General features: G+C 41.6%; 1 long non-coding RNA gene across 4 annotated transcripts; it reads right to left on the bottom strand.

The window, feature by feature from the left end:
* Positions 1–2,365: 2,365 nt before the first annotated feature.
* On the bottom strand, positions 2,366–22,230 carry LOC311607663. Of its 4 annotated transcripts, XR_014782691.1 has the most exons (6): positions 22,150–22,230; positions 8,896–8,960; positions 7,743–7,814; positions 6,389–6,583; positions 4,090–4,235; positions 2,366–2,476 (listed from the first exon to the last, which is right to left on the bottom strand). It is a non-coding gene; the product is annotated as an uncharacterized lncRNA (long non-coding RNA). The 4 variants fall into 4 exon arrangements; XR_014782692.1 differs by lacking the exon at positions 7,743–7,814 and having other exon boundaries at positions 6,389–6,603; XR_014782694.1 differs by lacking the exons at positions 7,743–7,814; positions 22,150–22,230 and adding an exon at positions 20,096–21,201 and having other exon boundaries at positions 6,389–6,603.
* Positions 22,231–25,101: the final 2,871 nt, after the last annotated feature.

Below are 25,101 nucleotides of genomic sequence, written 5' to 3'. Positions count from 1 at the left end.
ACATCATACAATTTGCTTATTTATTCAGATGACCTTTCCAATAATAAGAGGTTGTTGCTTTACTGTTTTATTAGCAATAAAAATAGAATTAACACCATTTGTTGAGCACTAACACTTATGGAAATTAGCCATATATTAGGAATATATATTAGGAATTAGGATATATATATATATATATATATATATATATATATATGAACACAGATATAATACAGACACACATGCATGCACATACGCATGCACATGCACACACACACACACACACACACACACACAGACACACACACGCTTACTAGTTCAAGTTAATTTTCTTCCATACCCACTTTGTGGAACAGAAAACAATGATGTTTCTTTTCTGTCCATGTCTGAGGACCAGACCTCTTTGCGTGAGGTAGAAACATTCTCTTTGTCCAAGAATCCTTGTGTAGAACACCATTTTGAATGATGCTTTCAGCAAAGCTCAGTTCCTGTGCACACGACACATGTTAATATACCTAGTTAATACACCAGGAGTTATCAAGCATCAAGAGATGCCACTGAGGAGGGGATATGGTTCTCTAATGTCGTAGGATAGGGACTTCAGTCTTGCTAGTATGACAGGGCTGACGCGGTTGCATTTTGGCTGATCAGGCATGAAATAGGCTTTTGGTTCCTATTGTTAGGCAGTGCCTACATGATAGTGTGGAAAGAAAGAAGATTCCTATCTATTTGTTTATAACATCTGTATCAACCATGGGCATCACAAATACTACAGATAGATCCTTCTTCAAATCACAGCCTGCTGCCCCGGGGAAAGGCTGATTCCTCTTGCTAGGATGTTAAAATAATGTCCTTATGTTTTACACCTTGTAAATTAGGAATGTCTATCTCTAAATCCAAAAATAGTACTGTTTAGAGCTCAGAAGAATGCCAATCACAGTTTTCTGTCATGAGAAGGTGCCTTAGCAATTAAAACATTGTCAGCAATACTCAAATGATGCATGTTCTTCGGTTGCTATTGGTGGGGCAAATTGACTTTTTTCTTGCATTTTACGTTTTATTTTGGAGCATTCCATATACTTCCACCACATATGAAGCCAGGAAGAATGTAAAATCAAGTTGAGCCCAGGCCTGGAATATACTCTGGCAATGATTTCCTTTCCACCCTTCAGGCTGAGAGACTTGTGTGGAGTCCATGGGCCAGTCAGGGCAATGGCAAATGAGCGACTGTCACTGCTGTCCAGCGTTTTCTAACTGGGAATCTTTGCTGTTGTTAAGGAAGAACAGCCCTGCTCTCAGCCAGCTCTCCACAAGAGGCTCCAGAAGCTCCTCTACAGACCCATTCACATCTCAGCAGAGTAGAGTGAGTGAGAACAGCCACTCTAGTGCTGCGACCCTTTAACACAGTTACTCTTGTTGTGGGCCCCCCCACCATAAAATTATTTTCATTGCTACTTTATAGCTGTAATTTTGCTACTGTTAGGAGTAGTAATGTGTCTTACAGTCTGATGGTCTTAGGTTTCTCCTGTTGTGAGAAGGTCATTCAGTCCCCAAAGGTGTCATGACCCACATGTTGAGAACCCCTGCGCCAGAGGAACCATTAGGTTCAGAATAATGCACACAACGGTCTTCCTAAAAAAATATTCTTCAGCGAGAAATTAGAAGAGTGGTAGGGTTTTTTTTTCTTCATATAGTTTGCTGTCTGACCAGTCCTACTCTCTTCAAATCAAACCCAATTCTTTATTTATATTTTTAGAAATATACTTTAACATCATCTCTCTCTCTCTCTCTCTCTCTCTCTCTCTCTCTCTCTCTCTCTCTCATCTATCTATGGCTTTCAGCACATTAACAGTGTTATTTCTCCATTCTCATTAATTTATATTTTTCTCAATCAGAAAGGAAATCCCTTGCACTTTACTTGTTAGCCCCATTCATACCCCAACCCAGCTCCTGGCCTCCACTCACATACTTTGTGTTTTCAGCCATTTGTATATGTTCAGTGAAGAAATTCCCATCACAACCCCCTGTCAGTTCATAAGCTAGATTATTTGTGCTTTTGGTGTTGAATTTAGAAGTTCTTTAAATAGCTATATTTCATATATATGTTTATGTAGATAAACAATTTGCTTATTTTTCCTGTTATCTTTCATATCCTTGATGATTTCCTTTGAAATATTAATACCTTATTCATTAATCAGCTAAATTCTAAGTGTAATATTTTTTAAACTTTTGTCAATTTTAGTATCACAGCTAGGAAATCATTGCCTGGCACAACTTTTCTTTTAAAGATTACACGTTTTCAGTTCCAACTTTTATTCAATTATTGGTTCCATATTCACTTTAATCAATCCATTGATTAACATCAAAGGCAAAACCACCCCCATTATCTTCACAGCTCTCCTTGTCTGAGTTACAGTTGTCCAGGTGGGATGGTCAGACACATTTGTTGGCTGACATCCTGTGTCTCCATTGGCATCCATCTGGTATTTTTCTGTGTCTGTAAAACAAAGATAAAGACAAGAATATCACCCATGGAAACATCTGTATCTTCAAGACATGACTTTGTTTTGGACCAGTTAGCTGGAAATTTGCCTCTGCTTTCCTTTCCATCCATCCTTTGCTTCAGCATACAGTGGTCTCTCCACTGAGCTGCTCTCTCCCTGTGCTGCTTTCCTATTGACAATGAGGACTTCGCAATCTCAACAGGCTGACTCTGTGTAGGAAATGGAAGACTGAGCTAGGAAGGGGGACTGTGAAGGACCCAGCATGCCAGTGATGTGACATACATGGTCTGATTAACTAGAACATTAGCGTTTTAAGCACAGAAAATAATAACAAACATAAAAAAAATAAAAACCCCATAACTTTGAGACCCAGAGAAGGGGTGCTCAAGAGTTTCCACCTCACTTGTGAGGACAGTCAGGGACAAAGCAATTGGGACCATCTCTAAATGGTTTCTTCTCTGTGAGGTTCTCTTCTTCTCCCTCAGTCTCATCCCTAATTTGAGGCTTTTTACTGTAGTGCTTAAAAACACCTCCAGGCCGGTCCATACTCAAGAGCAGTTGAGCAACACAGATTGGACTTTGTGGATTTAAGAGGGAGGGAGAGAGAAGATGAAGTTCAGCAGAGGCAGAACCAGCAGGAGTTGAGGGAAGAGTGGTGAGTATGATCAAAGACGTATGAAATTCTCAGAGAGTTAATAAAATGTTACTTAAAAAGAAAGCAAACCTAGGAGGTACACAACAGGAAGTACACTCTGAGGATTCTGTGACCTTTCATCACATACTAGAAAACTTCCTGGGCTATGTACATTAAGCTTTGAAGTCTCTCAAAATCTTCAGTCAGTGGGTAAACTAATGCAAACTCCACTGTCTATCCTGACACAAAGGAGCAATAGATGAAAAGCATTTCAATAAATAAGTTTTTCCAGGGTCCCCAAGATTGCACCATGCAAAATCTTTTGCTGAAAACAGAGAGGACTAGTGTATATTTCCTCAACCTTAAAAACGAGAGATCTGTATGTATAAGGCTGTAGAACCATCTCTCATAGCATGGGCAGCCTCTTCTGTTCTACATTCCTGATTTAAAAAAAACCCAAAAAACAAAAAAATCAACACTTTCTCCCACAGCAGCCAATAGCACCTCAGATGCAGTAGGACTTCCAGCTTTCCTGGTCCATCCATCCTGCGATTTGGTCTGGCTTGCACTTGCACAGGTCTTGTGCATTCTGTCACAATCGCTGTGAGTTCATATGTGCAACTGCCCTACTGTGTGTGGAAAACACTACTTCCCTGTAGTCACCCACTGTCTCTGGCTCTTATGATCTTTCAGACCCTGCTTCCCTTCTGTGATGGTCAGTGATCCTTGGAAGGGCAGGTGAGATATGAATGTCCCACATGGGGCTAGGTGAGTGAACCTGCTTTGAAAAGCACAGCTCCTACTAGGAGTCATGGTGATTTAGACTTTGTTTTGTTTCTAACTGCTGAGAACTTACTAGTATTTAAGTTCACATTTTCTCTGTTTGAAAACACCTAGTTCCTTTGGTTTAGCCAATATTTATGTAGCATTTATGTTGTTTAATGCCAGAATGCCTCTTTCATTTGGCTTTACCTCTATTTGGAGGAAGTCCATCACTCTTGAGTGCCACTGTTTCTTCTCTCAGCTGCTTGTTTTTCTGTCTGAGAATGTTGGAATGAGGTCCCCAAGCACAGAAGGGTAGGGCTTGCTTCCCTTTCAGGCCTCACAGTCTTCACTTTCTGTTATCCCAGGAACAAACCATCAAAAATTAATGATAAGATGATAAATATCTCAGCTGTTCAAGTCAGTTACAGCAGTAATAATTTTTCATCAACTTCATATATTTGTAAATATGAATTATTCATGAAGTGCCATTTGGGGTAAAAGTCAGCTCAATGATAAATTTGAGCCAGCACCAGAAAAATTGCTAAAGAGAGCTGTAAGAGAGGAGAGCTTCAGGATTTCATCATGCTGATAAAAAATGCCCTTGCTTCTCTATGCTTGATTTCAAATTCTTGAAGTAGGTAAGTTAACATTTCAGAGTGTACCAATTATTTTTTCAAGCTAGCATTGATCCTTTTTGTTGAAGTATTGATGACAGAAGCTTCTAGACATTTGCTAAGAAAGAGTGATGTACATTGGACTTTGTACAATTTCTGGTACTTTGTACAAAAATTAGTTAACTTTTCCTTTCCTAAGCAGAAAAGCAGATAAAAATGGTGAAGCAATCACCCACTTAGCCCACCAGACACACATTTAGCCATATGCCATCTAAGTCAGTGCCATATGGGAATGTTCCCTTGGCCTTACAGAGCAAAGAGATGACTGTCATTCATGCTGTCCTGGAGAGGTTCCCTATTCAGACACTGTCTGCCTAAGAACTCGAATGACCTTGAAACCAGTATCACCAACAAAGGCTCCATATCTCTCAATGTTTCTAAGCTGCAACATGCTGCATAAACCTGGCTTTATGTTTAACTCAGGTCCCTTAAGAGAAGGATGCCAGGCAAAAATGCATTTGAAGATGTGGGGTGACCACAGTTGCTCCTGGTTTATGAGTGCAGAAGCTCTGTCCTGTGCAGATACCAGCACCAGCCATTCACACCTCTCCTCCCATTCTTCAACTCTTGGATTCTTTTCACCTCATCTTTCACAATGTTTCCTGAGCCCTGGGCAGGGGTGTGAGGTTTGGTGGGGTGGTATAGATGTCCCAACATGACTGACCACTGACAGTTGTTTATTTTCATCATTTTGTACTGTTATGTCTCTTCAGTAACAGTAAAGATCAAGGTTGGGAGCAGCGCAGATTGATGGATATAAACATAAATATTTAAAAGTTTGATAACGTAATTATTTAACAAAATAACATTGGTAAGTTCTCCTTTAGGACCTATAGTCTTCCTAGACATGGATTTTATTATGTTTACAATACTAGGCATGAATTCTCTCCTATGAAATAGGCCTCAAATACAATCAGGAGTGTGGTTGGTTTCCCTACCAACAGTTTTGCCACTATTGCACCAGTGGGCACATCTTGCTACACACATGTGCATATGATCAGCATTAATGGGACTTAGTAGGTTATACAAAATAGAAGAAGGATATGAAGGAGACAGAGAGACAGACAGACAGACAGACAGACAGACAGGAGGTAGAAGGAGGGAGGAATGGGTAATGACTGTTACTAAGGCACAGGGATAAAAGTTTCAAAAACTGCAGAGAATTCATAGTAATCTTCTTTTGTCAACATATTGAGTTGGAAATCAGCCTGGGCTGCACAAGACCCCATCTCAAAAAACTAAACAAACAAAAATCATAAATAGATAAATACTTAGGTATTATCTTTATAAATGATTCATAAAGTAAACAAGATTTTCTCTTTATTTTTTACATATACACTTATATTATTACACATATATACAATAAACTACCTACAGTAAGAAGAACCATGAAACAATCAGGAATTATATAAATGTTACATTCATAGTGTTTTGTCTATTTGTATTTGACAACTTTGAAGAAAACATCTTTCCTATCTTGGTGTGTCTAAAATTCTGAATGTAAATCAATATCTATCACATCTCATCTTTATCAACTTAAAACATCTATCCAGACATAAAAACATCTCAACCCCTAAAGAACTAAGCTTAATTGTAAAATTAAACTATCTGGTCTTCAATCCCATCAGAAACTTGAGAAGGAATAAAATTAATTACCTGAATAGACAGGAAGTGCAGATTAGCTTCCAAAAATGAGAAAATGACAGAGACAGTTTGTTGCCTGATCAGACACCCAAAACTCTTTATAACGCTGGAACATCATCTTCAGCCTTCTGGCTCAATATATCTCACAGACATATTTGTGAGGCAGGAACTATTGAGGACTTGCTTACCTTGTTTTGGCAAAGTTTGGTCGTTGACTCTGCCTGTATCCAAGCTTGCCCATTTTTAGGCAGAATTCTGTTTGTGGCTGAAATGAGGACATTTTGCCCAGTGGCTGGTTTGTCACATTTGAAGCCATCTCCATAAGGAGGTTGTTGATGCTCATCATCTTCTTTGAGGTAGGCTGGATGTTGCCAGGAGTTAACCTGTCTTATTGTCAAAGAAGCTTTAAAATAATAACACCATCTTTAAGTGCCATTTGCTGTAGGTCTCTGAGGCACACTTCAAACATTTATAATTTTAGGACTCTATAATGCTTGTGAGAAAGTATATGTTTTCAGGACAAAAGAACCAGACACTGATCCTGGATCAGAGCTGACAGGATTCATTCCTCTCAGCATGCTGGACACTGACATCCTGCATCCTTCATGTTCTAGAACCAAGTGCTTCAGTTGCTATTCTTCAGCAGAACAGGACAGCTCCTAGGACAGCTGCGAAGAAGCTTTCAATCCCAACTGGTACAGCATTTCAGACTGTCTCACACAAGACTTTAATTAAGCCTGGAATTCCTCAACATTTAGAAACTGGGCCACAAATGCTATTCCTGCTTGTTTAACCATTTTCCTCAATTTTATTTGGGTCCCTACAAAGGTATTATTTGTCCCAAATCATCCAGAAGAAACCTTAAGAGAGTGATGCCCCATTAGCCTTAAAGGGAGTTGGGTAGGTTTTTGGTTGCTTTTATGGAGTATAGATGTTTATTTTCATTTGGAGTCAGTCATAAGTTGTTATTGGTCTTGTTCAGAGACAAAACAAGCTTAAACTCAAAGATGTCTCTCTCTTCCTTTATCTTTGTTTCTTAGGTTTGGAGATAGGGATTGAAAAGAGAGATGGGGGAATACAGAAATATATAGGGATGATAGGACAAAAAGTAGATTATTGAATCTACTCCTCAACTTAATGCCTTAATTGTTGCTCACAAGGTTATTTTCAATTCACCGGTATGAAATTTTGTATATTGAGGCAAAATAAGTTTAATTTTTGATACATTGCTCTAGAATTCAAATTTAAGATTATTCTTGACATACATTATATATATTTCTACTCTAATATGAAGTATTGTGCCTATACAATTCAGCTATAACACAAGGCTTACTCCTAATACTTTGAAAGTGCTATTGCAGACTTCTTAGGATAATTAATATAAGTTAATTATTAGTTGATTAAACATGGTCATGTTAATTACTAGTCTGTTTTCATCACATCCTAGGTCTAACAGATAGATATGATGGTGTCTCCCTTTCTGTGTCCTTCCTGGGACAATGGATTTTTCCAGAAGTCCATAGTGAAAATGGTCAGAGATACATGAGAAAATAATTCTTCAGCCAATTGTAGACAACACTTGCTGAGAGGTAAGCATGCGCCCCCCTGGAAACACTGAAAAGGAAATGCAAACAGATGTAAAAGAGGGACAAGTAACTGCCTGGGCAGAAGCCAAGCTTGCCACCCTGGAGCCCCAGCTGATGGACAAAGACAAAGAGCCTTGAAACCCACAGTTTAACAACCAGTGAAGGGGACTGAATTGACTTGAGTTGCAGGGAGGTCCTGCACTAAAAGCTTCAAACAAACCAGGCTCATGTCACAAAGCTGACATCTCATCTCTTGTTCTTTATTTTAAAGTTTGTATACTATTCTTCCAGAAAAAAAATGACTTTGAAATAGGATATTTCAGACTGTCAAAGAATGACCTTTCTAGTAAGACCCTCTTCTGTCCCCGAAAGCACCAAGCATGCATATGGCACACATATAAAAAATGCAGACAAGTGGAGAGTGGGGTCTGACTTTCACACGAACTCTGGTGTCCCATATTTGACCATGTCCCCTGGATGGGGAGGTCTGGTGGCACTCCGAGGAAGGATAGCAGGCTACCAAGAAGAGACCCTATGAGCATATAAAGGGGGAAGAGGTCCCCCTCAGTCACAGTCATAGGGAATGGGAGTAAGGGGAAAGTGGGAGAGAGGGATGAATGGGAGGATACAAGGGATGGGATAACCATTGAGATGTAATAAGAATAAATTAATAAAATAAAAATTGTAAAAATGCAGACAAAGAATCTTTCTCTCTCTGTGTGTCTCTCTGTCTCTGTCTCTCTCTGTCTTTGTCTCCCTCTATATATGTGTGTGTGTGTGTGTGTGTGTGTGTGTGTGTATGTATATATTATATTATATTAATATATAATATTATATTAATAATGAAGAAATCTTTTTAAAAAGTGACAAAAGATGAAAACAGGACTTCCATCAAAGAGAATGACTGAACAGCAGATGTAAAAATCGCTGTGCTGTCACTGATAGGCATTAAACACTTGTAAATTAAGTCCACAATGGGATACCTCAATACAAGGAACAAAATGGCTAAAATAGTGTAGTGGCCACAGCTCTGTAGGGAGAGAAACAATTACTCAGACACCACTGGAGGCCGTAGAAATGGCACAGCCAGTGTAGAAAATTGCTTGTACCTGTCTCATAAAATCAAGTGTGACATGCCAAATCCACTCAGCAGTACCACTCCTACACATTTACCCTGGAGATAGAAAAATAATACCACAGTGTTCACATCAACTCATAGATGAGAATATTGATGGCATCTTTATTCATAGCATCCCCCAAACTGGAAATTTTTCAAATAGCTTTCAAGAAGTGAAGTGTTACATAAATCACGTAAGGCCCACACCATGGAATATTACTGGGCAATAAAAAGGAGACTACAGGCAATGGCATTGATATACACAATGCGGTAGGCAGATGAATGTCCTCATAAACTATATAAGCTCTGCAATTCGTTGGCTCCATGAACACATTGCACTATACAGCTAAAGGTTCTTTCCAACACCAGTAAAGGAAATGGATCTAAAATGGGAAGATGATCCCTTATGAGAGAGAGGAATCCAGTGAGGTCATTTTCTTTCGCTGGAGTTGCACACATTTGGGACATGAAATTCTAGAAGGCTCCTAAGTGTGAAGGGGCTGTATCTGCTGCTGGAGGTGGGCCACCCTGAGTGTGAGGAGAATGCAAAGGCTAGCTTCCTGGTGACCACTGCCAAGAACAGGGACACGTATCCCCTGATGCAAGATGCTGACTCTCACCAAGGGCTCCAGCAAGCTGGAAGCAGTTTTATCAGTGAAGCCTCTGGAAGGTTGGTGCAGGCTTGGAGAGAGCCTAAGAGGACAGGCCAGTTGAGCCACTCTCTACCCAGCATAACTCGTTTATTTCCTTTGGCAGGAAAATAATGCACGCAGCAACTGGGATGGATCCCAAGAGAAGTGCGCCAAGGAGGAAGAACCCGCCTTAAAAGGTTATATACTGAATGAGTCCATTTATTTTATGTTCTTAAATGGCAGAATCATACGGACAGAACACAGATTAATAATGGTTGCTGGAGGATGGGGGTGGGAGGGAGAGAGGGCAGCATAATGATTCCTTGTGCAGAGGAAATTATTCTTGTCACCTGCCTGCATTGGCAGCTGAATGATCCCACATATGTGACAGAGCCGCACACAGGTAACTATGTACACACACCTTTGTACTTACATATATGTACACAAGTGCTCACCAGGGACTGCAGGGTTCCAATTGTTTTCCAATAATTTCCCAATCTCAAGAGCTTCTATTTAATCACACTTGCGCCCTTTGTCTTGTTAGTTAAAGGTGGACATATTTATAGTTTTTAAGATATTGGGATGGGGAGTTTGGGTGGGCTCTCATTTTATAAGATGCACTGTCTTATGATCTTTAGGATGTGTGCTGATGTATGAGGTTGCCACTGTCACCACTTCTGCACAGACTCCAGCCCTGTGTCCCAGGCAGACCGCAAAAAGGCAACAGCTTTATTGTATGTATTGAACATCATCACCAAGTCAAACTGTTTCTGGGTCTGGCCTCTGCACTGGCCTAATTTTTGTCTACTTGACACACAGTACAGCTACTTGGAAAAAAAGAAAGTCAGTTGAGAATTATCCGAATCAGATGGGGCTCAGAGAGTCTCTTGTGGGAGACTTTTTTTTTTCTTTAAATTGCTAGTTGACATAGGAGGGCGCATCTCACTGTAGGAAGCACCCTTCTTAGGTGGGTCTGGGCTTTCATTAGAAAGGTGCCTGAGCAACCAAGGGGAGCAAGTCAGTAAGCAGAGTTCCTCAGTGGTCTTTGCTTCAGTTCCTACCTCCAGGCTTTTGCCCTGAGTTCCTGCCTTTCTTTCCCTCAACAGCACACTGTTACCTGTAAGATAAAAGTAACCCCTTTTCCTGCCCAGGTTGCTTTTGGCCAGAGTTTTATCACCACAACAGACTGCAAACTAGGATCCTTATATATAATTATATGGAAATCTTAGCACTCTTTTTTTTCAGGTTTCAATATGTTGCTTTCCCAACCCTTGAGGTGGGTCCTAGTTGGAAGCCACTGACTTAGACAACCACCATGTCATGAATTCTTACATCTAGACAGACGTACAGAATTTCCAGATTGCTTTTCAGAAAGTCCATTTGGAGCGCTACTGCAAATGTGCCGCAGATGCAGTGACTTCGACAAACTTTCCTTTTTAACAGTTTTAGAACCTGGAAGTCCAAGGTCAAGATGCCACAACTGATTCTGGGATACCATCTTAGAAGAAGAGTGAGGGAGCCCTCTGGGGTCCTCTCCACAGCTGGGCAGGTGGCATGTGCTTTAATCCCAGCACTCAGGAGGCAGAGGTGAATTTCTGTGAGTTCAAGGCCAGTCTGGCCTACACAGCAAGTTTCAAACCAGACTGGTTCAAAACACTGACTAATTTCATCCTTACCACAGAGATATCGAGGATGTCAACCTATTGAAAGCTTATAAGACCAAGACCCAGCCCAGTGCCTAAAACTATTGTAGTTAGAAGTCAAGATGCACAATAAAGAACAGTTGTATTGGGGACAGCAGAGATGGCTCAGTGGTTAAGAACACTGGCTGTTCCTGCAGAGGACCTGGGTTCAATTCCCAGGACCCACGTGGAGGGTTACAACCACCTGTAACTTCAGTCACAGGGGAATCTGACGCCCTCTGCTGGCATCCTCAGGCACTGCATGTACATGGTGCCTATACATACTGGCAGGCAAAAACACTTGTATACAGTAAAAATAAGTGAAAAATTATTTTTAAAGGAAAAGTTGTGCTTTTTCTGAGCATATTTTGAGGTCACAAATAGTTGCAGTGTTTCTACTTTCTTCCCAAGGACGTAGTTCTGCAAAAGATGTTCCTTCTCATTCTGCTCAGAGGTTCCAGAAGACCCAGGCTCATGGTAATTATCAAGTCTTCAGAGCAGCACTAGGAAAAGACTTGAGAACTAGTCTCCTTATGGAGGGAACAGATGCATTCTTAGACAATTATGCAAAGAAAGCATATGTCCACAGGGAACCAGGGAGTACAGACATAATCCACTAAGGATTGCAAAACAGAATATTAGAGGTAGTTTTTGTCCGGCATGCTTGAGTAGGAAAAAAAAAGAGGAAACATAATTACTAAGCATGTGTGGCTGGGCCTCATTTGGAAAGGTGGTTTAAAAGATCTCATGGAGAGATTTGAGGGTGGTGGCAATGTTCTGACACTGCCAATGGCCGACCTGAAAAGAGGGAACCTCAACTGATGATCGGCCTCCATCATGTAGGTGGTGTGAGCCATTTTCTTGCTTGGTGATTGATTAGAAAGGCCCAGTCTCCTGAGCACTGCCACCCCAGGACAGGTGTATGGGGATTTCAAAGGCTAAATACTGGCTCCAAAGATCCGGTTGCAGTTGAGACAAGTACATCCTTATGTGTACCAGTTTTGGTTGTGTAAACTTTGCTGTACCCAATATAAAGTTAGTTGGTTAATTAAAAGGCAAGACATCAAATAGCTGGGCAAAGGAGAAGTAGGTGGAGCTTAGGCTCCTGACCTGGGGTCATATGGAGGCCTCGAGGCGGGAAAGAGTCAGGAGAAGAGGCTGGGTGAGAAGGAAGTGGCCATGGTGCAGTAAGGACCCTGAGCACGTGGGTGGCCACGAGGGCTGGCCTGATGGAGCGGAGGCAGCCCAGGCAGGAGCCATGGTGGCAATAACTTGAGGTGTGTAGTTGCAAAACAGCAGAGGGTTGATATCTGCCCAGCTCTAGTGCTTTAAGGCTGATTATAAATCTAAAAGGTCTCTTTTATTTGGGAACTAAATGGTCTGAAGTGGGGAAGAAAACCTAAGTCGATATTTAGGAGCAAAGTTGAGGTGTAGCAACCCCCTCAGATAGTGATTGCTATACAGGTGGTCCTGGCAGGTATAAGAAAGCAGACTGAGCAAGCCATGAAGAACAAGCGAGTGAGCAGCATTCTCCTGTCATTACAGGAACTGAAAGCAAACTAAAACATGGACTTATTTTAATATTTAACCAAATACTAATTTTGGTGCATGCATTATTCCATGTATTCAATCCATTAGTAGGAAGCATTAATGTTTACCATGTTGGAGAATAAATTGATTAGACCTCCAAATAGTGACACTAGCTTGCTGTGTGTGTGTGTGTGTGTGTGTGTGTGTGTGTGTGTGTGTGTGTGACACATTTCATGTTGTATTTACAAGAACTACATATGCAACCAAATCTCCAAACCAATTTACTTAGCATTGAGGTCACATTACATTAGCAACAGGAAATGGAAAGTAGAATTAATTAACTTGATCACATAAACTAGAATAAACAAATGCTGCTTCAATTATCTGCTTCCTTCAGGTGAAACTTCCGGGGCTTAAATGACCTGAATTACGTTATTGCATTGTTACTGAATTCTACTTTGTCTGATGTGAAAGACAAATATTGCCACATAAAATAGTTTTTTTCTACCTATCATCTTTCAGTCTATCTGTCTGACTGTCTATCTTTATGCCTGTTTGGGCACAGTATTGCTGTGGAGTCCACACCACATTGAATCAGGATGAATATTTTTTACTGTTCTTAGAAAGGTTTTGCTGTTTGCAGCAGTGATGGCTTGAGACTTCCCAACTTGATGGTTTTTGAAAATTTTAGAAAGAGTTTGACTGTAAATACCCAGAACCAATGTTTTTTCAGAAGATTGAGGATACAATCCTCCTTCATTACTCCTGAGGGATTGCTTCTACCTTTGCACCTGTGAAGTTGTATGATGTCCAAGTCTCCTGTATAAAGTATATTTGCATAGGCTCTATACACACCTTGCCAAACACTTTAACTTACTTCCAGATTGCTTGTATGTGTGCAAGCACATGTGTGTGCACGTGTAGGGTGTGTTGTGTGTGATGTATATAAGGGTGTGTTTTGTGTGGTGTGAGTGTAGAGGTGTGTGTGTGTAGAGTGTATTATGTGTATAGGTGTGTAGGTGTGTAGGTGTGTAGGTGTATGTGTGTGTGGATGTGTGGATATGTGTATAGAGGTATATGTGTGTTTGTGCAAGTGCAGGTGTGTGTGTGTGTGTGTGTGTGTGTGTGTGTGTGTGTGTCTAGGGATGCATGTGATTGCCCATGCACGTGCTTGTGGAGACCATAACTCAACAGCGGATGTCTTCCTCTACCATTCTTATCTCTCTTTTGTTTTAAGTCAAGGTCTCTCAGTGAATCTGGACTTTGTTATTTTGGCTAGTCTGGCTGACTAGTAAGTACTGGAATCCTCCTGTCTCTGTTCTCCCAGGAAAGGGGTTGCAGAGCATGTCATCTTGCCCAGTGTTTACGTGGCTGTTGAGAATCTGAGCTCCAGTTTTCATGCTAGTAAAGCAAGTGCTCTTACCCAAACCACCTCCCAGCTCCCAAGGAGTAAAATATAAGGACAATGTATTGTTTAGCGAATAAGGATGAGGGGCTAGTCTGGGCATGCTTGGGACAGACACATAGTTTTTGTTTTTCAAGTATTTTCAATCTGCTGTTGTCTGCATCTGCAGAAATGGAACCCTTGGGTACAGAAAAATGACCCATAACCCAGAAGAAATTCTTCTGCATCTGGCATAATTTATTCTCATTTTTCCATGGGCTTTTGTGTTGGAACTTCTACAGCTGCTGGATTTTAATCTAGTGATATCTATGTAGTGGTCCTTAAGCCTTGGATACAACTGCCTGCTTATAAATGTATAATTCATTTCCATACCTCCATTTTCTGAGTGAGCATGCCTCTGGGTGAGGTGCTGGGGTATGTAGTTTTAAGGGAGCCCACCTTCTTGCTTCCCAGCTGGGGAAGCCAGATATGGCTTTGCACTGGGCAGGGAGATGAGAAGACTCTCAGTTAGTTCCTTACAGTGATTTCTGTCCCCTGCCTTCCTCAGTGCACATGGCTGCTGCAGTTCTCTCCAGTCCTCTGTCCTCTGGGCAGCTAGCGGAGCATCTGTGTCCCCAGCTACTCCCCAGACACGTCAGTCCATTACCCCAGAGAAGAGTTTAGCTGCTAACTAACTTGACCACTGAATCAGCTCTGCAGATAAGGAAATGGTCTTCCTACTGGCTTGTTCCTTCCTCTAGCACATTCTTATGCTGATATTCTTCAGCATGGCTTTCCGACAACATTTCACATAAGGAGGAGGTGTTTTTTTCTCCTTTCTTCGGCTTAGCCTTTCCTATTGGAAGGATGATGGGATTATAAACACTGACATATACAAACCCATGCCATGGCATCTTTGGTACAGGTTTAACACTTTCACATCAAATCTGCAGATGGCCTAGGTGGCCAAGTGGTGGCTACTTTAGCATAAATACAACAACCTTGTGCTTTATTTTGGGGATAATGTACCACCAAGCACATTGTTCATTAAACATTGTTCTCAGTGATGATTTGGGTTGTCAAGATCAAGATAACAAATTAGTGGTTCTCTGTCTCAACAATCAACTGGAAAAAATGCATCTGAGTTCCAGAAAAGCTTATAGGGATAACAAGTAGCAAATCTTGAGCATCTGGGTTCTACCGGGAGTGATGCTGTGGAAAGCCCTAGGTAAGCTGTGTGCTTCGATGTATTTTGACTTCAGGTTGTAATAAAAGGGTTTGTTCCATTATTTCAGCTTTCATGTAGACCTTATAGTGCATGCCCATAGTGCTAAGATAGACTATAAAGATGAAGAGAAATCATCCTGAATTATTCATGGTCTTTCAGGAGAAATGACCATTTCAGCAGTATGCTTTGACTGGGCACATTTTCAGAACAACTTTTTAAAAACCATTTTTTATTCCAGTTATGTTGTCACATGATTGCTTAAAAATACGGAGTTTAAGTTATGAAGGGTATATACTACTCAAGTGCCAGTCACAAACTTGGTGGGCAGCCAGAAATGTCTGATGACAAATGTGCCATTTCATATCAGTGTGAAGAAAATGCTACTCTGCCCTCTAAAGAAAGGCAATATGAAAGACTTCCAGGGGATGTTCACCTGTCTGAGACTCACTTGAGTTCTTTTCCTGATCATTGTTGAGGTTCTGGCCCTTAACCATCCGCACAAGAGCAGACAGCCCCACTAGACTCCCAACTCTGTACCCCGTCAGACAGAGCCAGCTGGCAACACCATGGCCAATAACATCCTTCTGCTTTTTGTTAGACACTCCCTTGGATTTCCATATCACTAAAAATGCCTTCTTCACTTAGCAGAGAACCCTTTATAACCCTCATCAAGTCCAAGAACCCTTAGCCCTCAGTCTTGGCAAATGAGTTCTCCCGTCATGTCAATTGCCTGCAGAAGCCAGGCTCTGACTGATGGCAACATGTGGATCAGTTCAAGTAAAGCATAGGAGACAAGCAAGGAACTCTAGCCTTAAAGCTTCTACACTGCATTCCATAGTGAAAGGGAGGCGTCTTTCACGGCATCTTCCTTGAGTTGCATGCCTGTTTGGTCTCCATCATGACCATTAACTATCAGTTCTTATCCAAAACATAACTTTGGCATAGATCACAATCTGAAATTTTGGATCTCTTAATTCTACAATGGCAGTCTGTATGGATTCCATCTGTACCACTTTCTTTTTAAGGGGCAAGAGATGACCATGAACTTCGTGGGTTGCCATAAGGAAATATCATAGACAACGTGGGTTGAAAACAGTTTCTTTTTCATTTTTAACATTTTTAATTTATTTATTTGTGTCTGTATGAGTGTAGGGCATAGGTGTGTGTAAGTGAGAAGGCCACATGCCCTGGGCTGGAGTTATAGGCAGCTGTGAGACACTTCATGTGGGTTCTGGGAACTGAACTCTGGTCCTCTGGAGTAGTAAATGCTCTTATTGACTGAGCCAGATCTCCAGCCCAAACAGCAGCTTTTTTCTTACTAGGTTTTCTAGTAAAAATGTGTTTTCCTTTGCCTGGAACCTCCAACTGTAAGAGGCTTCTATACAGAAGTTAAAGTGTGTGTTGTGCTAAATAATTAACATAATCTTGTTGACATTTGATTTTGGTGAAGAACATATCTTCTACTCTACACAGACAATGTGACTTTATTAGTTATTGTATAGGTATCAGATTCCCTTAGGGGCTGGGATTCTGAAAGTGAATCAATGCAAAGCAAAGATGACGTGGTGGTGGTCATCTTCCCAGTTTTATTAATGGTTTGATTAAAATATTCTGTGAGATGCCAGATCTCATCAAGATCTCTAGGCACATTTGAACCCACAGAGACTGTGGTAGCATCCACAAGATCAGCACAGGTTCAAACTAGACAAAATCCCAGCAATGAGGAGAAGTAAATGGACACAGATTCCTAGCCCTAACCAAGAAGTCATTTGCAATAGATGACTTCTGGAAAAGGGAAAATCAGTTTCTCTAATGGGGTGACAGTGGAGATATTAACCACACCCCAGGGCCTGTTGGTAGGTAGGGAGGTGGGGAGGATCTGGGAGACATTGAAAGAGGGGAATGGATATGTTCAAAATATATTACATAAAAAATTTAAGCTGGGCATGTGTGGCGGCACATGCCTTTAATCACAGCACCTGGGAGGCAGAGACAGCAGATCTCTAAGTTCAAGGCCAGACTGGTCTACAGAATGAGTTACAGAACATCCAGGGCTACAGAGAAAAACCCTGTCTCAGAAAAAAAAGCTTAAAATAAAAAGATAAGTAAGTCTATTGAGTGTGCTAGCAAAAACAAAACAAAACAAAAAAACAACAAATGACAAACCCTTAAAAATCTCTTGTCAAAATACTTAAAAAAGAATTAATGTTCTTGAAAGATCAAAACAGTTTAGTTCTATGTATTTGTCACAACCTATATCAAGTTGTAATGCCTCAGCTGGAGGAGACTATGAGTGGGGTTGGCACACAGACCTGTACAACACACCCTCAGACCATGCTCCAGGGAGCCTTTAACTTCTGGGCTACTGCAGTGAAACCTGGGAACTCAGTTCCTGATTATGGGGAGGTTGGGTGAACGTGGGAAGAAATCATCTGAAAAATTGAAAACCTCTAAATATAATAAGAGCAATGAAAATAAAAAGAGACGTAGGTACTTCCACAGAGGAGACTCCACCATTTGTCAAGTATAGCACAATCTTCTCATAGCTTTTAATTTACAGTCCACTCCTGGGGTACCCTTATGTAACAGTGCCTCAAGACCCACCTAAAGGGAAGTTGGGAGAAAACAATGACAGAGTATCCTTCTCTCAGTGTGTATTATAGTGTAAAAATGAATCTCTTATACAAATTTCTAAAGCCTAAAGTGCACATTTCAAATTAGCCATGGGTCCATGTCAACTCTTCCTAGACCACAGATCAAATATCCTTATGTGGAAGAGTGGACGTATTGTTCTCAAAAGAAAGTATAATGGTGTCAATAATTTCCAGGAGGCCTTGCCTGCTTGGCGGGACAAAGAAGGTTCGAGAGATAGACTCTGCCCTTGATGTCAGCCCTTGGCCCCAAGCATGAAAAATCTAACTAACTGACTTCCTGGCTTCTCTCTGTCTAGTCCACCCCAAAATGCTGCTAGCCTCGTCCTTCTGGCCTGGGCTTTTCTGGCACAGTTCACCACTGCCACAAGAGAAAGCTGGCTCCTTTACTGATGCACCTTCAGCCTTGTTCAGATGAAAGGCATGCTGCTGGGCCAAGGTGATCTTGTTATCAATCCACCTTGATTTGAAGAGGGGGACTCTGTGGCGGGGCTGTGCTTGAAGTGCCCTCTCTGATGAAAGTCAAGCACCATCAGCTGGTGTGTGACTAGACACTTTCAGTCATGCTAAAGACTGTGCCTTCTCAGTGTGAGAGGCAGGGACTGAAAACAAATAGTGTGCTATCTTGGTAAATGTTGGGGGACTCCACCAATTTGAACCCCTGCACCCACTTCTACTCACAAAACTGAGTTGGTGTTGGTGACCTAGGAGCCATTGGAGATATTGGAGCTAATGTTGATGATTGGTCCAATTTGACTTCAAGGGCATTTGAGGGGAACTGAGCTTTTAAAAGGCAAGGCTATGGAGAGATGAGCCTCTGGGCATCGATCCGTCAGTCTAATGGCCTGAGAAACACTTGCAACATGGCAAGTTGTAGGATGCATTTGCCCATCTCTGCATAACACACAAGCCAGTCCTTCTGGCCCTCCCAGACTTCTTTCTTGTGTCCTCCCCAGGGCCTTTGGGATGTGTAGTAGGTGCCTCTAGCTTTGCTGGATATTATTGCCTGCTTTATAATTATGCATTCATAGTGTGACATTTATTTTGATACAGAAGAGTCAATTTTGCCATTTTAGAAAATCTCTCATCTCAGTAACTGCCTGTACAAGCTAAGAGCTTTAAGCAATAAATGTGTGCTATCTTCCTCACCCACTGTATGTAAGGTGCCTAGTTAACAGCAGCCAGCAGAACATAACCGTATCAATGGTAGGTGGCAGGAGAACAATATTTTACACAGTGTGTTGTCATTCTGCAAAAGACTGATCTTGATGGAATTTGTCTAGTGCATGTTGTGCTCCCCCAACCCCCTGAGAGTTTGCCAACTTGATACACTTGGGAGCAAGGACTCAGTTGAAAAAAAAATGCCTTCATTATATTGGCCTGTAGGCATGACTGTATAGGGTATTTGCTTGGTTGTTGATTAATGTAGGAAGGTCCAGCCCAGTCTGGGTGTTGCCACCCCTAGGCAGGTGGTCCTGGGAGGTATAAGGAAGGGAGGTGAATGTGAGTCTGGAAGCAAGCCTGTAAATAGTGTTTTTCTGTGGCCTCTGCTTCAGCTGCTGCCTCTAGGCGCCTGCCTTGGTATCCCTCTACTACAGAATGTGTGGGGGAAGTAAGTAGAAGTTGAAAGAAACCCTTTCTTTCCCCAGATTGGTTCTGATCAGCTCAGCAACAGAGAAGTTCTGAGTGCAGTGCCCATCACTGTAAAGAGAAAAAATTATAAGGAACAAGATCAACACTCTGTGTTAGCACTTAGACAGTCCCTTCACCCTGTTTTGAAACTAAAGCCCTGTTAGTTCTTCAAATCTAACATAAACGAAATAAATGCATCTTAAGTTCTATAGCCAACAAACAGTAAAACTGAAAATTGTGCCCTGGGAAGTCTGTCTTCAAATGTACTTTGTTGGAAGCTCCATGCTCCCACCCTATTGAAAAGAGAGCCAAAAAAGGGTCCATGCTACCTTCCCCTGACCATCGACACAGGGTGATACACAAATCAGTCTTCATACAAGGACACATTTAAGACTGAAAGAAGGCTTATTAGTGAAAGACTTATCTAAGACCACAGGACGGACTGTCACTCACCAGATCATACCAATCGAAATGAGTTGGCAACATTTTTAGCTTCCTTGGCTCTGATGCATTATAATAATGGTGATGATGATGATGATATGGTGATTGGCACATGTCAATCACACATACATTTCTAGTTGTTGTTGAAAGTGTGATGTCCTTTCTTGTCATAGTTTCTATCTCCTTGACTTCTAAGACACAGCAGCCTCCTACTTAAATCCAGTATGCTTTGTGTGATCTTTACCCAACTTTGAAATAATGGAGCCTCTTGCAGCTTGGTCAGACCTTTCTTCCCCATTCTCTTCATTCTATCTGCCTTCTTCTACTCTCCTCTTCATTTGGAAAAATTTAATTTTTTTCTATATGCTTACTTTAGGAACCTCATCTACCTCAATGACGTTCACAGCCGTTAAGTCAACAACATCAATTTTACAAAGTCCAGAAATTTTTATGGAGGCCAAGGCCAGTTGTGCACTTAATGTTGGATTCTTGAGAGTATTTTTGGAAAATATTTACTTTCATTATTTCCAACCATGTGTCTCTGTCTGTGTTTGGGTATGTGTACGTGAGCGCATGTACCCGTGGAAGCCAGATGCATCAGATCTTACTGGATCTGGAGTTATAGGCTAATATGAGCTGCTTGACACAGATGCTAGGAAACTGGATTTGAAACTGAAGTCAGGCTCTCTGCAAGAGCAGCATAGCATATGATCTCACCTGCAGGACCATCTCCCCAGGTCCACATTACCTCACTCTTAGTCAGCCTAAAGCATGTCCCTTATCCCACCCCAGTACAGCCCAATGTGGGAAGGATTGTAAGCTTTGTCACAAGTGAAAGCAGTCTTGGCGGGCTTTGCCCTTGGACACACCACAGATACTCCCTGAGATTAACCTTGAGATAGACTGGGTGGAGCCATCCTGGGCCTGGAATTCAGGAAGGGGACTGAGGGACTCCACTTGGACTATAGTGTTTCTAATGACCCTCAATGGGAGGTGGAGACCGCCCTTTGCATGTGAGAGACAGACAGGCGGAGAGGAGAGAGGAGCAGCAAGTGCAGACCTGGCTTGAGCGCACATGGATTGGGAAAAGATCAGTGAATAGCCCAGACCAGTGCACAGACCAGAGACATCTAGGGACCCGTCCCGTGGAATGGATATTGGAAGGTTCACTCTTTTTTCCCTTTAACCTTTTTTCCCTCTGGTGTAAGGTAGCTGAGTTGTATAATAAAGTGTAATTGTTAAGAAACAGAGCCAACAGCCCAGTTTCTCCAAATGACCACCAGCTCAGTGAAAGCTCTAACCAAGTGTTGAAGTCAGAAGCATCTGGCTTGACTTCCCTAGACGTGGACAACTACCTGTCTTTATTTCTTCTGCCACCATCTTAGTCTAAACCAGACATTTTGGCCTCAATTATGATAGCCTTTTAACACTCTCTCCTCATTCTCTTTCTGAACCCCTCTTGTTTCAGCTTACTGTTCCCTACATCCCACCCAGCTCTTGCACTGTATTCTCATTTCATTTTCCTTCTTACTTTAAAATCTTACCAATATCATAGTCATCCTTCAGTCTCTGCTTGGACATCTCTTCTTCAGAAAAGCTCTATAGACCTCTGCCAGTGCTCTATGTGTTAAACATGCTCATGGATTTCTATAATCTTGTGAGGTTTGTGTTAACCTTGTTAGTTAGAGTTCATATAATTATTGCCATTTAAGTTATCTGTCGCGAGCAGAGAGTTTACACTCAGAATCCGGAACAAAGGAGGCAGGCCAAGAGCAAGTGGTACGATTAACAAGAGAGGTTTATTAGCAATACAAAGGCAACTACAGCAAAGGGCAGCAGCTAAGGCTCCAAGGCCAAGCCACCAATACCATTAGCAGCCCATTAGCAAGAGAGGTTTATTAGCAATACAAAGGCAACTACAGCAAAGGGCAGCAGCTAAGGCTCCAAGGCCAAACCACCAATACCATTCCATTATACTCTTAAAACTATCTTAATTCTAATAGGAGTAGCATTTAGCATCTTATAATATCAATGTTCTGGGAGCTTATGCCATTAGGGTATACGACCTGATATCGCGAAGTTCTGCCGAACAGGTTCGCCGCTGCGACTTGAATCAGTTCTCGGGTTGTTATCTGACAGCATGTCTGTCTGCTCCGTCTGGGGCTGGCAGCATTTCAGGTAGTCATGGTGACAGCGAGAGAACTGGCTGCTTTTTCTCAGGGTTTTTATACTTAACTTTATCCTCTCTAATTCACACATCTAGCTTTCTGCGTCACTCTTATCAACAACTTGCAGTCGTGGCTGCTCCTAGGTCAGAATTTGCTACTAAGGCTTTATCTATCACTCACACATCTGGTCACACGTCAGCTTTTTGGACTGTCAGCTGCTTTCTACACTGGGCTTTGAAACAAGCCCTGACATGTAGCTGCTTCCTATACTGGGCTTTGAAACAAGCCCTGACATGTTTATTACACCACTCCAGCTTAAATTTAACTTATTTAGTACTTCTTGATGACTGAGTTTTCTCTTGCTTACAACAAGCATGGGCATATTCTTTAAAAACCATATGTTATCTAAATTTGTGTAAGACAATGTAATCCATAAACATAGTAAGAAAGACATTCCTCATCCACTGAAAATATATAACATGATGTACCCTGTCTTCAGTCATTTCTTTAGCAGCCACAAAGAATCCATTATTCACGAAAGCATGAGGGTTTGGGGCAGATTTGCATTTTAAAAGCCACTGAGTGAAGTGTTTATAATGGAATCCCTTTTTATTAGTTTTTATTTTACTATGGTTCTGATAATTGGTCACAAATGCTGAAATCTCAGCCATTAGACTGAGAACTGTCACATTCATTGCGATTGGCTTATTAATGTATTGTTTAAGGCTGAGATGTAATAATCAAATGCCTGTTGCTGGATACTTGATCTCAGTGTGATCTTGGAGATTGTGAACTGTGGGAAAGACTGTAAGCTTTGTCACAGTTGGAAGCAGTCTTGGCAGGCTTACCCTTAGGCACCCCATGAATACCTTGTGACAGACTGAGTGGAGTCATCCTGGGCCTGAAATTCAGAAAGCAGACCTGGGGCTCCACCTGGACTATTGTTTTTCTAATTGACTCTCTGCCGCAAGCAGAGAGTTTACACTCAGGATCCGGAACAAAGGAGGCAGGCCAAGAGCAAGTGGTACGATTTAGCAAGAGAGGTTTATTAGCAATACAAAGGCAACTACAGCAAAAGGTAGCAGCTAAGGCTCCAAGGCCAAGCCACCAATACCATTCCATTATACTCTTAAAACTATCTTAATTCCAATAGGAGTATCATTTAGCATCTTATAATATCAATGTTCTGGGAGCTTATGCCATTAGGGTATACGACCTGATATCGCGATGTTCTGCCGAACAGGTTCGCTGCTGTGACTTGATTCAATTCTCGGGTTGTTATCTGACAGCATGTCTGTCTGCTCTGTCCGGGGAGAGCGCCCCGTCGGCTGGCAGCATTTCAGGTAGTCATGGTGACAGCGAGAGAACTGGCTGCTTCTTCTCAGGGTTTTTATACTTAACTTAACCTTATCCTCTCTAATTCACACATCTAGCTTTCTGCGTCACTCTTATCACCAACTTGCAGTCGTGGCTGCTCCTAGGTCAGAATTTACTACTAAGGTTTTCATCTGGTCACACGTCAGCTTTTTGGACTGTCAGCTGCTTTCTACACTGGGCTTTGAAACAAGCCCTGACATGTTTATTACATATGGGAATTCAGAAAAATGAGAGTGAGCCTATAAAAGATCACTTCAAGAGAGAGTCAAAGTAAAAGTAGGTCTCAATGGAGGGGTTACAACAAACTTTGTACCTTGTAACTTAACAGTACTTTGGCAACTACTGAAATGTGCGCAGGGAAGGCAGGAGATTGTGGCTAAAAAGAGCCCAGGTTGGCTTGCTGCTCTTACAGAAGATCTGGATGGGTTCCCAAAACATACATGGTAGCTTACAACTATCTAACTAGTACTTATATGTCCTCTTCTGTCCTCCTGGGGTATTTCACACCCTGTACATATACATACATGCAGACATATGTTTGGCACACATCTATACATTCAGGAAAACACCCATATGACAGATAGATAGATAGATAGATGAGAGAAAGAGACAGAGAGAGAGAGATTTAAGGAGAATGGAATTTTCCCAAACATACTTATTTATGCCCATACTCTATAAGCACTGGCTTCATATCATCCTCATCCATGTGTATCAATCCCCTTTGTGTTGCTATAAAGAAACACTATAATCAAAGCAACTTATGGGAAAAGGGATTATTTTGACTTATAATTCCAAAATAATCAGAGTCCACCATGGTAGAGACACATAGCGACAATCAGCAGGCATAGAAACTGAAACATCATATCCTTAAGCACAAACATGAGTCTGAGAGCAAACTGGAAGTGGGACTAGGCCATGAACTCTCAGCGCTCATCCCCAGTGACATTCTTTCTCCAACAAGTCTGCACCACTTGCCCAAAAAGTGCTACCAACCAGTTACCAAGTGTTCAAATTCCTGAGCCAATGGAGGACATTTCTCATGCAAACCATCACACCAAATAAAGGCAACAAATCCAACCTACATGAATTCAAAGTGACCTCTTTGTAAAGGTAATGAATTCTCCTGGCTCAGTTGTTCTCTAGGAAGCTTACTGCCTCCTTCTGCTAACCAAGGCTAGTCCTTGAAGTTTCTAGCTTCTGTATAATCTAACATAGGCCTAGAATCTTTTCAGCCTCTGAGACTTACTGCTTAATGAACTCACCCTCACTTGTTCTTTCTGAACTCTAGGCGGCTGGTTCAACTCAACTGTTCTGGCTCAAACTCTTCTCACAACTGACTAATTTAATCTGGCTTCCCTCTTGGCCCAGAATTACTCTGCTTGGCCTCAAACTAACTCAGCAATATACTCTAATCTTCTGGTTTCTTATCATTTTCAGGGTCATTCCATCTTCACCTGAGTTCTCTCTCTGCAA

Source organism: Acomys minous (genome assembly GCF_964271855.1).
Source record: "Acomys minous genome assembly, chromosome: 10".
In the NCBI taxonomy this organism is placed as follows: Eukaryota; Metazoa; Chordata; class Mammalia; order Rodentia; family Muridae; genus Acomys; species Acomys minous.
This window is presented reverse-complemented; position numbering and strand designations above follow the sequence as displayed.